The sequence below is a fragment of the Natator depressus genome, chromosome 2 (genome assembly GCF_965152275.1).
Source record: "Natator depressus isolate rNatDep1 chromosome 2, rNatDep2.hap1, whole genome shotgun sequence".
Classification (NCBI taxonomy): Eukaryota; Metazoa; Chordata; order Testudines; family Cheloniidae; genus Natator; species Natator depressus.
In genome coordinates, this window is record NC_134235.1 from 142,139,484 (window position 1) to 142,155,452 (window position 15,969).

General features: G+C 44.6%; 1 long non-coding RNA gene across 3 annotated transcripts in view; it reads left to right on the forward strand.

The window, feature by feature from the left end:
• LOC141982748 (uncharacterized) overlaps window positions 1-15,969 on the forward strand; it is a 60,964-nt gene that overhangs the window by 12,688 nt on the left and 32,307 nt on the right. The window contains exons 2-3 of one of the 3 annotated variants that reach the window (XR_012638208.1): window positions 10,494-10,642; window positions 11,129-11,316. This is a non-coding gene — a long non-coding RNA (uncharacterized LOC141982748). Of the gene's footprint in view, window positions 1-1,526; window positions 1,632-3,192; window positions 4,508-10,493; window positions 10,643-11,128; window positions 11,317-15,969 lie in introns of those variants that run through there. The other 2 variants (XR_012638210.1, XR_012638209.1) reach the window with 2 other exon arrangements.

Sequence of the window (15,969 nt, forward strand, 5' to 3'; positions counted from 1 at the left end):
GCCAGCTGCCATTATCACACCAAAAAACCAGTAACAACAGAACCTTACAGAAAAAAAAAACAGTAAAAACAAAGTGCATGAACAAGTGCAAACAGTGAAACCATTTACATGACAGTATACCCCTACTATGGCATATACCCTGGCCATCCATTCTCCTTTCCCTGTTTCCCTGTTTGCTACGCACTTGGTGCTGGGGGGAGGGGTGGAGGCATCCATAGGGGAGGGCATGAGCAGCAGGTATCGCAAGCCAGGGGAGGTTGAGCCTCCCCAAACAGCCAGGTGTGGCCCCACCCACACTCTGCCCCAAGACCTGCTCCTGCTTCCCGCTCTCCCCCCATGGCCTGGGCTGGGGCTAGGGCAGGCTGACCTGTGGTCTGGGACTCAGGGCAGCTGGGGTCGGTGCTCCGTCCGCCTGGTGCTGGGCCACCTGCCAGGCACTCCGGCACTCAAGGGCTGGGGCCGCACCACCTGGCACTCCGGGACGCTGCGGGTGGGGCTGTGCTGCCCAGCGCTCTGGGGCTGCCTGCTTGGCACTCCAGGACTGGGGATGCTGGGGCTGGGGACACTGGAACTGTGCCATCTGGTGTTCTGGGGCGCTTGTGCTGGGACTGCTGGAGTGGAGGGGTGGGGGCCTAGCAGCCTCGGGGCTCCTGAGGGGAAAGGGAGGGGCCTTGGGCAGAAGGGGTGGGGGCCAGGGGCTAGCCTCCCCGAGCAGGCATTCACATGATGCCCATGGGGGAGGAGGTCAATATGAAGGACTGCATGGGGCAAAGTGGCCCTGCCCAGCCGCTCATGGGGCCAAATTGCATATACCACGCAGCCATAGAGTCTTCCATGCTACTTCTGGACTGAAGCACAGGCAGTCATTACTGATATGAGCTGCTGAAACATTTTTTTCTGCTGAGTTCTGTCCTCCTCCCTTAGCTGCTGTTTCAGTTCCAGGAACTGCAAAGCAAGTGCCTGCACTTGTGCTGAAATCCTCTGCTCAAGCTGTGTAGCCAGTCTAAGCCTTGCCTCTTGCCATCCCTTTCCTCTAGCCACAAGTCTCTCTGTCTTTGTTACGGGAGCTGCTTGTTGGCCCTCTCCAAAACTTCAACCATAAGTTCATCATAGAAATGTTTCGTTTTGGAACAGTCTGTGAAGCTACATTGGTCCAGGCTTCTGCTGCAGTATGGATAGGCTGTGGAGGAACTGCAGCCAGTAGAGGTTGAGGGGCCTGGAACATTGTCTCAAATAGCTCAGAGCAGGAGTTCAGAAAAAATCATTGTTAGAATTTCAAGGACATAGAATGATACTTTTACAAACTGAAGTTCTGTACACTGTGAGAGGGATGCTTCAGACCACAGAAGATCCCTAGACACAGGCTGGTTAATCACAGCAAAAGAAGTGCACACACAATGGTAAGTTGAAAATGCAAAGCTGCTTTTTTTATTTTAGAAAATTTCAGAACTACTTTGGGTTTTGGGGGCATGGTGGGAGGCCTGTCATCAGTGACCATGCTACAAAAACGTTGTCTATCGTTTCAGATCTTCCATATTTTGGAGGACATAACCATTCTTGTGGTACCTGACTGGCAAAGGGAGATGATATTCCAAGCTGTTGGTAGGAAACCTGCAGTTTATGCAACTAAGGTATTCAAACGTATAGTTACTGACCGGCAATCTATGAGTGGAGTAGGCTATCAAGGTGGCCTGTAAAAATACGCCCTTTCCTGAAATGTGACCACCTACCTGGAGTTCCTGCTTCAGGAAAAGTTTGCACCTGGGATTGGCTCAGAATTCATGAGGGAATCAACAGGATGCTGTGTTAGCTTCCACATGACTTACCCTGTTATGGCTGCATGCAAACATGCAGAACTCCACAGACTTCCTCCTCCCTCCTCTCCCCCAGCACATTTCAGGACAAAATTTCAAATCCCAGTCATATTTGGGACAAATAATTTTGTCACTTTGATGGAGTATACAAATCCCACACTGGGCAACAAGAAACTACTACAAGAAACAAGGTGTAAGAAACTACTCTGGGCCCAGTCAGCCCTGCCCACCACCCCTGTAGCAAATGCTCCAACTAGGGGAGGAGTTAAAAGGCAGGAGAACAGCTCATTTGGTGGCAGACCTCATTTGGTGGGAGAAGAGAGCAAACCTGCAGCTCCAGCAAAGGAGAGCTGAGGAAAGGCAGAATCTCTCCCCATGACAACTGCCCAAAGGTCCCTCCCTAAGAGAAGAGAGGACCTGCTGCAGAGACAGTTTGAGAGGGAAGCATTCCCCTCTTCCTCTTATATGGACTCCCAAGTTTTGTTAATTTCCCTTTACTATGTTTAGACTACCACAGAAGGGGAAAGCCATAGGACTGAGCTGCCCAGGAGGGTGGGCCGTACCACAGAAAGAGGCAGTCTCCACCCAAGAAAGGAAGAGAGCTGCCCCAGTATACGCAGCTGCCGGAAGACACCCTTCATGCTGCCTAGACCCAGATAGCAAATTTGGGGCAATTGCAGGGGAGGTGATAGGAAGTGGCCCAGGGAGGGCAGCCTTAAGCAGCTCCCTGGCTGTCAGGTCAATGATAGCCCTCAAAGGGCCCTGAGTCAGAGCCCAGTGGAGTGGAGAGGGCTGGGCTCCGCAACCAACAACCCCCTGCAAGTCACGGGCCTAAGCCTTGATCACTAGGCAATGCTCCCCTACCAACCAACCCCCAAGTGTCACAGTCGCCTGTGGACTGCACAGACTACTTCTAACTGAAATGGACCAGATTTGTAAATGGATCACTTTTCTACCTCCCCCACTCCCACACAGTTCGCTGTTTCCAGGCAGATTGACAGATCATTGAGTGGTTATAGAGCGGCATACTTATAGGCATGGCAATGTAATGTTATTATTTTTAAGAAACAAAAATGGCCCTTGCAAATATCTGTGCCTGTCCATTAGAAATATACTTTAAAGTTGTTCTTAACTGTTTGCATTTCCCGGCCACCATTTTGAACTCAACATGGTAGAGGGAAGAGGAAGGGGGAATGCCAAGAGACTGGCGTACAATCTGCCATTAGTAGATACACGCTGCTAGCTGGGGCTTCTCATAACGTTTGCATTGGTTCTTAGACTGGAAATCCCTCCCATGACTGAGTTCATAAGCATTAAAATGGAGGCAGAAACTTACCAGGCACAGGGGCAGCTCCTGTTCCTTCTGTGTCTTTTGCAGGCTTCACAGCAGGCTGTTCCTCAGGGGGGACACCAGATAGCTCCTCTGGACCCAGAATGTCCTGCTCCTGCTCCAAAGCCAGCTCTGGGACCAATTTCAGCAACAAAGTGACTTATTCTCACTCAGTGCCTGCTGTTGGCTCCCATCTCTTCCCCATCATGGATTCTGGGGCAACGGGGCGCCATCCTAGTTGACCAGGTCATCATGCACCACTTTTGGCTCCATGCTAAGTGCAGTGGCTAGCACCCAGTCAAACGCCTCATCATATGGGCACGATTTTGGTGAGTTGCCTGAGGTGTGGTTCTGGTCCCTGAACACTTTGCGGTACGGTTCTGGTCCCTGAACACTTTGCGGTACTGAACTCTTCAGCCACTCCCTGCACTGGTCACTTGTTCAGTAAATTTGCAAAGCTATCAGTTTCTTCACTATTTGCTAGTATGTGTGGTCATTCCTGGTACTCTTATTAAAGTTCACAGTTTTGCTATCCTCGCACCAGAGATTCACCAAAAGCTGACTGTGCTTCCATGACTATGAAGCACCATGCTTTGCAAAGGATTCTTCTGTTTAATATCCATTGCAAACACAGAAGGCTCTCTGATGGTGTGTTTGCTGCTCAGTAGTCAGAAGACAATGGAAGGTTAATGCCGACTCTCTAAGCTGCTGCTGTACACCAAGGAGGACTGCTTCCCTTTTCACTGGAGTCTACTGAAGATTTGTGAGATAGAGAGGACAAACAAAGTTGGCCCATGATATTGTGGAATACTTTCGAAGGACTCCCAGAACCCAAGTTGGTGTGGCTGCGTCTACACTGCCAACCAATAGGGCTTGAACCTTGGGACACGGCTTGACTCGGATTCAGCACCTCCAGCCCCACAGGGTCTGAGGATCCTAGATCCGAGCCTGAGTCTGAGAGATCTGTGTGTATATGGAATAGAGTCTGGGCTCAAGCCTGCGTCTCAGCCCAGGTTTACATTATAGTGTATGGGACCCCAGTAACGAGCAAGTGCTGAGAGAATGCAGAATTGGTCAACACTACACTCGGCTGATACAGCAACTCATGGTGTTGGACGCCATCAGGTAGTCGAGGGACATCTACATAGAACACATCACCGGACATTGGCAATACCAGGAGGGATGAGCTGGAGTGCCGATGAGAAAGTAGGGAAGTCAGGAAAGTAACTGAAATACTTTCCTCATGAACTGTATTTTCTAAATGGACAACCAACCTAATTCTCAATTACTGAGGGACAATCTCCACTCATTGATATATTTTACTTTCCACAACCAAATCTCTGTACAACTTTTCATGAGTGATATACCCAGTATTCGGATTCTAATATCTAAACTGTATTGTTAAATCTATTCACCTAAATTTGGGTTATTGTTGATTATGTACTCTATGTATCATATGACTTTTAAAAACAAACTTTGTATTTGTGGATAATCTAAGCATTATGCCCAGATGTACAGACACTCTTTTCCCAACTTATGTATTATATAATTTTTTTAACATTAGCTTTAATAAATTTTTACCCTATACCCTAGTTTCCCAGGTCATTCTGTTTACTCTTTTTAAATATTGGCACAACATTGGGGGTTTTTTTTCCAGTCCCCTGAAACTTCCCCAATGTTACAAGGTTTGTTAAAAATCAACCTTAATGTTTTAGAGAGCTCCTTGGCTAATTTTTTTTAATACTCTTGGGTGGAAGTTATGTAGTACTGCTGCTAATTTTAAAATGCTTAACTTTAGATGCTGTTTAACATACTCCATTGTACCAGATGAAATAGAAAACATTTTATTATCACTGCAAGATATAAATATGTTGTCCTGCTTCTTTACAAATGCAGAACAGCAGAAATATTTATTGAACATGCCTTTTCTGAATGACGATTGATAATTTTATTATCCTTGTCTAATATTGGGCCTATGTCATTGCTAGATTTTTCTTTATTCCTCATATTTAGATTTCTTATTCAATATTTGTCTTTAATCCATTAGATCTTTCATTGATAATTTTAGCCCCATGCCCCGTCCAGGCTCCTTGCTCGGTGCCCAACCCTGGTCTGAGCCCCTCCCTCCCCCCAGGCTGCTTGCTCAGTACCCCGTCCCAGCCTCAGCACACCTCCCCCTTCCCACGTTGCTTGTTGGGTGCCAAACCCCAGCCTGATCGCGTCCTCACAGGCTCCTAACTGGATGCCCAACCCCAGCCTAAGCACCGCCCCCACGCCCCTAGGCTACTTGCTGGGTGCCTGACCCTGGCATCAGCGCATGCCCCTGCCCACAGGCTGTTTGCCAGGTGCCCAGCCCCACCATGAGCACAACCCCCTGTGATGTTATTGACATGAACTGTGACTGTATAGCCCACTGTTGAAACCAAGGTCCTATAGTGGCACCAAATCTTGTACAAAGGAGGTCAAGTAAGGATTTGCTATCTGTATGCATGTATCATTTTTGTATTTGTATTTTGTATTTAAAGTTATAACTATGGGTTCTGTACTGTCTGTATTTTCAAACTTGTGCTATGCTTCTGGGTGACACCCCAGACAGTTTGGCATCAGCACTGCCTAGCCTGCTTGATAGCCCATTAAGGACCATCCATTATACAATTGACCCATTGAGAGAAGGCAGATACACCCTATGACTCAGCAAGACATGCAGGGGCATGCCTATGGAGAGGACTCTTAAGGCTTTCAAGCCATGTGCCCGGCAGCTTGTGTTTGAAATAAAGGAAGCTAAAGTCACATGGCAAGAGACTATAAAAGGCAGCTGCATCTTCTCCATTTTGTCTTTAATCCTGCCTCTTACCTCTTGAGGAACTTTGCTACAAACTAAGTGACTTATCCAAACTGTGGATGTACTCCAGAAACTTGATTCCGTTTAACCAATTTTAACTCTCATCTGTATTTCTTTCTTTTTATGAATAAACCTTTAGATTTTGGATTCCAAAGGATTGGCAACAGCGTGATTTGTGGGTAAGGTCTGACTGGTATATTGACCTGGGTCTGGGCCTTGGTCCTTTGGGATCGGGAGAATTTTTTCTTTACTGGGGTATTGGTTTTCATAACCATTCATCCTCCATAAGGAGCGGTGCTGGTGGTGATACTGGGAAACTGGAGCGTCTAAAGGAATTGCTTGTAAGCCTTCTGGTTAGCCAGTGGGGTAAAACCAAAGTCCTCTCTGTTTGGCTAGTTTGGTGTGCAAAGGACTCCCAGCCTTGTGCTGTGACAGCCTTGCTTCTAAGCAATTTGTCCTGAATTGATACTCTCAGTGCAAGTGCGTATCCTTAAATCATAGAAGGTTAGGGTTGGAAGGGACCTCAGGAGGTCATCTAGTCCAACCCCCTGCTTGAAGCAGGACCAATCCCCAATTTTTGCCCCAGATCCCTAAATGGCCCCCTCAAGGATTGAACTCACAACCCTGGGTTTAGCAGGCCAATGCTCAAACCACTGAGCTATCCCTCCCCCCAAATAGTGTGAACACACTATTGCGCAGGCAGCTGTCAGTGTGAACACACAACAGCGGTTTTCTTTCAGTACTCTCTGAGCGGCGCTGTAACTGCCAGCGCTGTAACTTTGCCAATGTAGACGTGCCCTTAGACTGTGGCGTCAGCAAAGGGGACTGAGAGGGAGGAAGAGCCACACCCACGTATATGCTTACAGTTACACTTGCTTTAATTTATGGTTTTCTCTACAACCATAATTGCTTTAAATGAAAGCTAAAACTGTTCACGCTCACCCCAGGTAGTCTTTCATGTTCCATGAGAAAGATTGCATTAGTTTGTTTTGTTGGCTTTTACAATTTCCCATCTTTCTCTTAACTTTGTACACACAGTCATATTTAGAGAAGAATTCCATTTTGGTAATGTTTACCCCAAGTTAATTCACAATCAAAATATATAGACTGGAAAAACTAAAATTTTGTTAACTGCACGTAGTAGCTCTTCTAAAAATTGAAGTTCCAAATTACAAGTTTCAGACTGCTCTAGAGCTATGACTAAGACAATAGCAGTATTTTTCCATTCCCAGTTTTCATTGTTCACAAATCACATTAAAGATCATGCGGTAGTACTGTCAAGAGCTCAAAAAAACATCACTTCCAATCTATTTTATATATTCCCTCCTATTTGGTATGGATGTAATAATATTCCCAGAAAAAAAATTTAATTTGAGCAAAGATCAGGAGTATACACAAGCAATTTAATGATAAAAATCACAAAATAATATAATTATCTCAAAACAAGCATTACAAACCCAAGACATTCACAGTTACGGTTAAGTTTAACAGAAATCCAATCATAAGTTATGGAAGTACAGATAAGGCACCCAAAGACCCTTAATGCAACTGTGTAGTGACATTATGAGGAAATTAATTTTTGGAAACAATTACTTAAATTTAATCTGTACCACAAACACTACCATGCCACAAGTGTAATCATGTGACATCAGTACACAGAGAAATGGTTGTTGGTTTTCAAGGCTGTATTATGGCCCTCACTCCTGGAACCATGTGATCATATCAGAATTTAAGCTTTTATTAAACAAAGTTTCGTGGTTACTAAAAAGAAAATGCAAGAGAAGTATAACCAATGCAGTAATATAGCTCTGTACATCTGTATGGGGTATTAACTCCAAGACTTTCTGCTCTGAGAAGCCATAATAACATCATCCCAGCAGAGGACTTTATGTGGAAGGAGGAGAAATGCATGGCCCACCCAACAGCCAGCATGTATTACAGGCCCCTTGCTGCAACGCTTTCATGCCTGGGGGGAGGGGAAGGAGACCTCTACTGCTTCCAAGGGGAGGAGGGGCCTCTGTTGCTGGTCTTGTGGGGGGTAAATAAAGCCTCATGCTGCTGACCCTGCCTCTAGGAGTTGAAGTTCCTCTGCTGCTGCTCCCAAGAAGGGAGGGGCACATACTGCCCTTCCTGGAAGGAGAAGTGGGTCCCCAACTGCCACCCTTGCCTCTTTGGTGTGGGAGGATGCCCCTGGCTGCTGCTACATGGGGTCAAGGCAATGGGAGACCCCAAGTCTCCATATATCAAGGCCCTTGAGTTGCCCTAATCTGGCCCTGATGCCTTACTGGGGCATTTCTATAACTTTCCACTCTTGACTGGTATACTGCTTTTTTGTGCTTCGGGGAAAAAAGAACTCATGATCTCTCGGTCTTTTAGAAATATCTACTTGATTACATTATTGGCTGAACTCAGTAAAAGACCCATGTTACAAATAACACTCCAAATTCAATAACTATTATTCCACAAAAGACTCACACTCATCATCCCCTTTGCTAATCTTAATACTGAATAATTTGTGCAAAAAATCTTGTACTGTCTCACATTTCAAAATAGCAGTAGTCTTATACACAAAATATTTCAGAATATTTACTTCTATAGTATAAAGAGCAATGTAATTGTCAAAATAAATTAAGAAGTGCTTTTTGTGATGAAGTGCCCTTGCTCTTTTGATTGTGGTGTGTGCATGTATTTAATTCATAAAATTCAGTAGTTCACTAATGGGTCCCCCAATGCAAATTATTCAAGTTCTACTGTATTTACAGCAGTGCCTATAGTTGTTCTGGCTCAGATTAGTTTCAGTACATGATAGCTGAAAAGTATCCAATACAAAAAGATAGTTATGCTTGAAGAAGGCTGTTTTCTGTTTTATTCAAGTGAAGTGGTTTGAAATTGTCTGTCAAATCCCCTGCCTTCCTGTAATTTTTTCCAGCAACAGTAGTAGCATGGGAAAAGGATTTCATTTACTTAGTAAATGCTATTGAATTTGCATATTTAAAGGTAACCATGTAAAGAAATAATTGGTATGTTCATATAATTTTAAACAGGTAATATTGATAAAGATGGCCCATAATGTATCAAACCAATTATCATAACCTGTTCAGAAATATCAGAGGCAGAGATGGTAGTGATGCCTATTATTAAGCTTATCTGACACTTCCAACATAAGACCCAGTTTTTAGTTGCTTATAACTTCAGCATACTAGCTGTTCAGTTTGAAATTTTCAATGTCAAGTGTCAGCCTCAGACTAACTATTTTAACTGGAAAGTTTTAACTAAAAGAGTTCAACAGTTTCCAAGAACCAGATTAGGGAAAACTATATTGTTTTGTTCACATTAAAAAATAATTGAACAACCTTTTTTTTTCTTTTCTTATTTTTGTTAAGAAGCTTTAGTGCCCCCATAGTACCGTTTGTCATTCCCTGTGCAAATCTACCCATGTGTGGCCAATGTATGCACCTTTGAAAAAAAATCAGTTTCCATATGCTTGGTAGAGACTGCTTAGAGCTTCACAGATAAAATTTCTGAAGATTCCATCTGCCACTGAGTATGCTCTGGCCTGAGATGGCAGGTGCTGATACTTTTCCTCCAACTGCTACTCCAGGCTATTTCAGGGACAGGGCAGGTACCAAAAATGAGAGCAGACTCTCTCTCCTGTGCTGTCAGTTACCTTCTGCTGGCACCCAGGTAGCATGGATAAGAGCTGGGCAAAATTTTTCAGATGAGTAGTTTATTCACCAAAAAAATGTAGTTTTGGCTGATCCAAAATTTGACACAAATTTGTTTAATAGTTTCAGCCAAAAACCTTTTGGGGCTAGATTTATAAGGGGACTTGGTTGCAATTCACAAAACAGCTTGAGGAAATGATGGTGTTCTCCCACCTGCCCTTATAATCTTTAGCCCATTGGTTAGGGCACTCACCTGGGATGTGGGAAACCCAGATTAGATTCCCTGCTCTGAAACAAGGATTTGAATTCAGGTCTCACACCTCCCAGGTGACTACCCTCGCAACCAGGCTATACAGTATCATGCACGCTCTCTCTGGGTATGTCTACACAGAATAACAAAAACACAGAAGCAAGTCCCAGAGCCTGGGTCAACTGACTTGGGCTCATGCTATGAGGCTAAAAATGTCATTACAGACATTCAGGTTCAAGTTCCGAGACCCTCTGGGTTCAGAGCCCAGGCTTTAGTGCCCAAGTGTACAGAAATATTAACAGCAGTGGGTAGAAGAGGAGAGAACAGAACTCATGGTTTCCTGGCTTGTAGATGAGTATTCCTTCCATAAGACTATTTTATTAGAACTCCTTAGGAAGCTTCACAATATGCTAGCAAGCTATAGTAGAATACAGCACTGCAGTGTTCCACTTAATTCCCAAAATAAAGTCTAACAGCTTTTTACATTTAAAAAGATTGCCCTTTTCAGTACTATGCACTAATTTTTAGTGAGAGCATTCCAGTTATATACATTTAAAGTGCCTCTGTTTCCTGTTTTTTAACTCTGTTGCAGCTTTGACTATAGCATACATGACATACCCAGGGTACAATCTGGACTGATGAACAGCTGTGTCCCCTCAATTCTCCAACCTGGGGTGTTCCTTACACTGCTTTTCAGTGAGAGCTATCGCTTCTGGTCTGCTCACACCCAGTCTCCAGTATGTAAGTTACTTCCAGTTATATTGTATGAGTGCTAAAGCCAGCCAATCTTCAATTATATTGCAGAGAAACACCAGTAAACTCCCAGTCCCAGACTTTCCCCAGTAATGCATGTCTTGTACTACCCGGCTTTCTCCTGGACACTACAAGCTCACATAAAGTCATTTTATTAATATAAAATGATATGCACAAATCCTGTTATCCCAAATGGAGTTTCGCAAACACTTCAATCCAGATAACACTGGTTTAGATAAAATAAACAAGTTTATTAACTACAAAAGGATATAGTTTAAGTGGTAAGTAATGAGGCATAAAAGTCAGAAGTTGTTACATTAACAAGAAAAGTAAAATGCAACTAATGCCTAACTTTAAAAAATAGAGTGAATACAAGCAAAGGTCTCTCACCAGATGTTTCAGCAGTCTTACTGTCTGAACTTATTTCAGCCAGGATCCCTCCCCCAGTCCAATGCTGCTTCCTTTGTTCTTCAGGTGTCATGGGTGCCGTGAGCAGAGAGAAAGGGACGAATGATTTGGGGCATCTGCTTTCCCTTCTTATACTTCTTTCTCTTCTTCAAGAAGCATCTCCAGCTGAGGTTCAGGAGACAGAAAATCTATGAAGATGGGAACGCCAAGCTATTTCTTTGTCAACATGTAGATATTTCATCCACAACTTCTTTCCTGCCCAAGAGTGGCCATTTAACCAGGTGATAGTTAAAACTGGCTGAGACATCAGTTTGCCTTTTTGTTTCCGGGAAACTGGTTTGTGGTCACTCTCCAGACTTGGAACATGTCTTAGTTATACCATACAGAGGAATCTTATAACTTTACATACAGTGTTGCCACGGTATTTTACCAGGACAATAAAGATCAGCAAATTATGAGTTTTCAAATGATACTTCACAAGCCATACTTTGTACAAAATTTATCATAATCCTGTGAAAGGGGTGAACACAAGGGTACAGACCGGCACAGAGTAGCTTTTCCTGCCCTATAATGTTACTTAGGGTATGTCTACACTGCAATTAAAAACACATGACTGGCCTATGCCAGCTGACTCCTTCTCACGGAGCTTGGGCCGTGGGGCTATTACATTGCAGTGTAGATTCCAGGGCTCAGGCTGCAGCCTGAGCTCTGGGACGCACAGGGACCAAGACAGTGTGTGGCGAGACAAAACAGTGCAGGACTTATCCAAGCAGATTATTCACCCCAGCAGCTGTGTGGGGCCCTCCTTTGTCTGCTGGGAGCACAGGGGATCCCTGCAGCAACTACTGCTCACAAGTGGGTCCCTGCTGCTGTTCCTATAGTGGAGAAGAGTGGCCCCTGCTGCTACCTCTCTGTGAGAAGAGGGACCCCCTGCAGCCATCTCTGCTTTTCTTGGAGTGGAGGTAGGGCTACTGAAGCCCCTTCCCTCCTGAAAATGTGGGGTGGCAGGCCCCTGAACAGCCCAGCATGTTCTTGTGTAAGTATCCCCACACCATGTGGGGGTAGGAGGAGAGGCAAGGCCAAGGTGGCAGTCCATGTTATAGGGTGCCTCGGATCCCAATTTGCCTCAATCCAGATCTGGGGGAAGTAAATGGGTCATGTTTGGGTTAAGCCAGAGAGAAAGAAATCCACTGATAAAGGACTATTTTTTGTCCTTTGTAAGGATGTTGGTAAATTGGAGAGAATTTAGAAGACAGGAAAACCTACCCAATGGTAAAGTTCAAGCCCTACTCAAGCTTGAGTAAGCTCCATCTATTTAGTTTATCCAAGCCAAGATTAAGAGGTGACTTGACCATAGGGGAAGAAATTTAATAGCAGAGAGCTCTTTAATCCAGAAATTTAACAATATCCAGTTCCTGGAAGCTGAAGCTAGATAAATTCAGACTAAAAATAAGGCACAAAATTTTAAGTCAGGGTAATTAATCATTAGAACAATTTATCTAAGGATGTAGAGGCTTCTCCATTACATTAAGTCTTTAAATCAATACTTGCTGTCTTTCCAAAAAACAGATGCTCTAGCTCAACCAGAAATTATGTCTTGATGCTAGAATCACTTGGTGAAGTGTTATGGTCTGTTATGCAGGAGGTTGGGCTAGATCATAAATCTCTTCTGACCTTAAAATCTAAACCCGTGAGCCGCTGGAGAAAGCCCTACACTGAAGATTGAAGGTTTATGTTTGTGAGACAGACTGGTTAGACCTGAGACAGTTAGAGGACTGGTCTAGGCAAATGCTCTTGAAGGAAGGATAAACAAAAATAGATCTGTGACTAGGGTTTTTGATTTCAAAAGGGCTAACTTTAAAAAATTAAGGAAATTAATTAGGGAACTGGATTGGACTGAAGAACTTGTGGATCTAAAGGTGGAGGAGGTCTGGAATTACTTCAAGTCAAAGTTGCAGAAACTATCAGAAGCCTGCATCCCAAGAAAGGGGAAAAAATTCATAGGCAGGAGTTGTAGACCAAGCTGGATGAGCAAGCATCTCAGAGAGGTGATTAAGAAAAAGCAGAAAGCCTACAAAGAGTGGAAGATGGGAGGGATCAGCAAAGAAAAGCTACCCTATTAAGGTCAGAACATGTAGGGATAAAGTGAGAAAAGCCAAAAGACATGTAGAGTTGGACCTTGCAAAGGGAATTAAAACCAATAGTAAAAGGTTCTATAGCCATATAAATAAGAAGAAAACGAAGAAAGAAGAAGTGGGACCGCTAAACACTGAGGATGGAGTGGAGATAAAGGATAATCTAGGCATGGCCCAATATCTAAACAAATACTTTGCCTCAGTCTTTAATGAGGCTAATGAGGAGCTTAGGGATAATGGTAGGATGACAAATGGGAAGGAGGACATGGAGGTAGATATTACCACATCCGAGGTAGAAGCCAAACTTGAACAGCTTAATAGGACTAAATTGAGGTGCCCAGATAATCTTCATCCAAGAATGTTAAAGGAACTGGCACATGAAATTGCAAGCCCATTAGCAAGAATTTTTAATGAATCTGTAAACTCAGGGGTTGTACTGTATGACTGGAGAATTGCTAACATAGTTCCTATTTTTAAGAAAGGAAAAAAAAAATGATCCGGGTAACTGCAGGCCTGTTAGTTTGACATCTGTAGTATTCAAGGTCTTGGAAAAAATTTTGAAGGAGAAAGTAGTTAAGGACACTGAGGTCAAGGGTAATTGTGACAAAATACAATATGGTTTTACAAAAGGTAGATCATGCCAAACCAACCTGATCTCCTTCTTTGAGAAGGTAACAGATTTTTTAGACAAAGGAAACGCAATGGATCTAATTTACCTTGATTTCAGTAAGGCATTTGATACGGTTCCACATGGGGAATTATTAGCTAAATTGGAAAAAGATGTGGATCAATATGAAAATTGAAAGGTGGATAAGGATCTGATTAAAGGGGAGACTGCAATGGGTCATACTGAAAGGTGAACGCTCAGGCTGGAAGGAGGTTACTAGTGGAGTTCCTCAGGGATCAGTTTTGGGACCAGTCTTATTTAATCTTTTTATTACTGACCTCAGCACAAAAAGCGGGAATGTGCTAATAAAGTTTGCAGATGACACAAAGCTGGGAGGTATTGCCAATACAGAGAATGACCGGGATATCATACAGGAAGATCTGGATGACCTTGTAAACTGGAGTAATAGTAATAGGATGAAATTTAATAGTGAGAAGTGTAAGGTTATGCATTTAGGGATTAATAACAAGAATTTTAGTTATAAGCTGGGGACGCAGCAATTAGAAATAACGGAGGAGGAGAAGGATCTTGGAGTATTGGTTGACCACAGGATGACTATGAGCTGCCAATGTGAAAAAAGCTAATGTGGTCTTGGGATGCATCAGGCAAGGTATTTCCAGTAGAGATAAGGAGGTGTTAGTACCATTATAGAAGGCACTGGTGAGACCTCATCTGAAATACTGTGTGCAATTCTGGTCTCCCATGTTTAAGAAGGATGAATTCAAACTGGAACAGTTACAGAGAGGGGCTACTTGGATGATCCAAGGAATGGAAAACCTGTCTTATGAAAGGAGACTGAAGAGCTTGACTTGTTTAGCATAACCAAAAGAAGGCTGAGGGGAGATATGATTGCTCTCTATAAATATATCAGAGGGATAAATACCAGAGAGGGAGAGGAATTATTTAAGCTCAGTACCAATGTGGACACAAGAACAAACGGATATAAACTGGCCAGCAGGAAGTTTAGACTTGAAATTAGACGAAGGTTTCTAACCATCAGAGGAGTGAAGTTCTGGAACAGCCTTCCAAGGGGAGCAGTGGGGGCAAAAGACATATCTGGCTTCAAGACTAAGCTTGATAAGTTTATGGAAGGGATGGTAGGATGGGATAGCCTAATTTTGGCAATTAATTGATCTTTGACTATTAGCAGTAAATATGCCCAATGGCCTGTGATGGGATGTTAGATGGGGTGGGATCTGAGTTACTACAGAGAATTATTTCCTGGGTGTCTGGCTGGTGAGTCTTGCCCACATGCTCAGGGTTTAGCTGATCGCCATATTTAGGGTCAGGAAGGAATTTTCCTCCAGGGCAGATTGGCAGAGGCCCTGGGGTTTTTTTGCCTTCCTCTGCAGCGTGTGGCACTGTAGAGAGACATTGTGGCTCCCCGCCGTCCTGGAGAGGGACGAGCCCATCCAGGTGCCAGAGTGGGCGGAGCCCGGGAGCTCTGAGCCCACCCCTCAGAGGGTCAGGTGGCGACCCGGAAGTATAAAAGCTCACCTGCAGCGCTCACTGGGGGCCCAGCCATCAGGGAGGCCAGATGCCTCCAGCCTGGCCTGTGACTTGGAAGCCCCTGCGGTCTAAGGTAGATGCCAGGAGTTGCCAGACCTGCCCTGCGGCTGCTACCTAGAGGAGTTGCCAGGCCTGCTGCTTGCCTGCTACCCTGAGGAACCCATGGTGCTGGATGCCCTGGAGGACACTGCCTGGATCCAGGTACCCCAAGAGGGGGGATTAGGAAGTAGCCTGGGGACAGTTGACCCTAGTCTGGCTCTAATGCTGCCAGAGCCCATGTCAGTGTGTTGAGGCCAGGATCTGCACTGACACAGCTGTGGGTCTTCTGACCCTGCTAGGGCCCTGGGCTGGGATGCAGTGGAGTGGGAGGGCCTGTGTCCCCCCTGCCACTCAACTTGTGGGTGGCAGTCTCCCCCTCTTCCAGGTCCTTTAGAGGCCTAGGCCTGCTAACATTGAACTATTTGCTCAGCCCCTGCCTGAGGGCCTGAGCTACTGACTTGCTTGCCCTGCCCTGACCCTGGGCCTATTTCTATATACTGTTTGCTACTGGTCAGCCCCTGCCGGAGGGCCTGAGCACCTGACTTATTGTTGCCCTG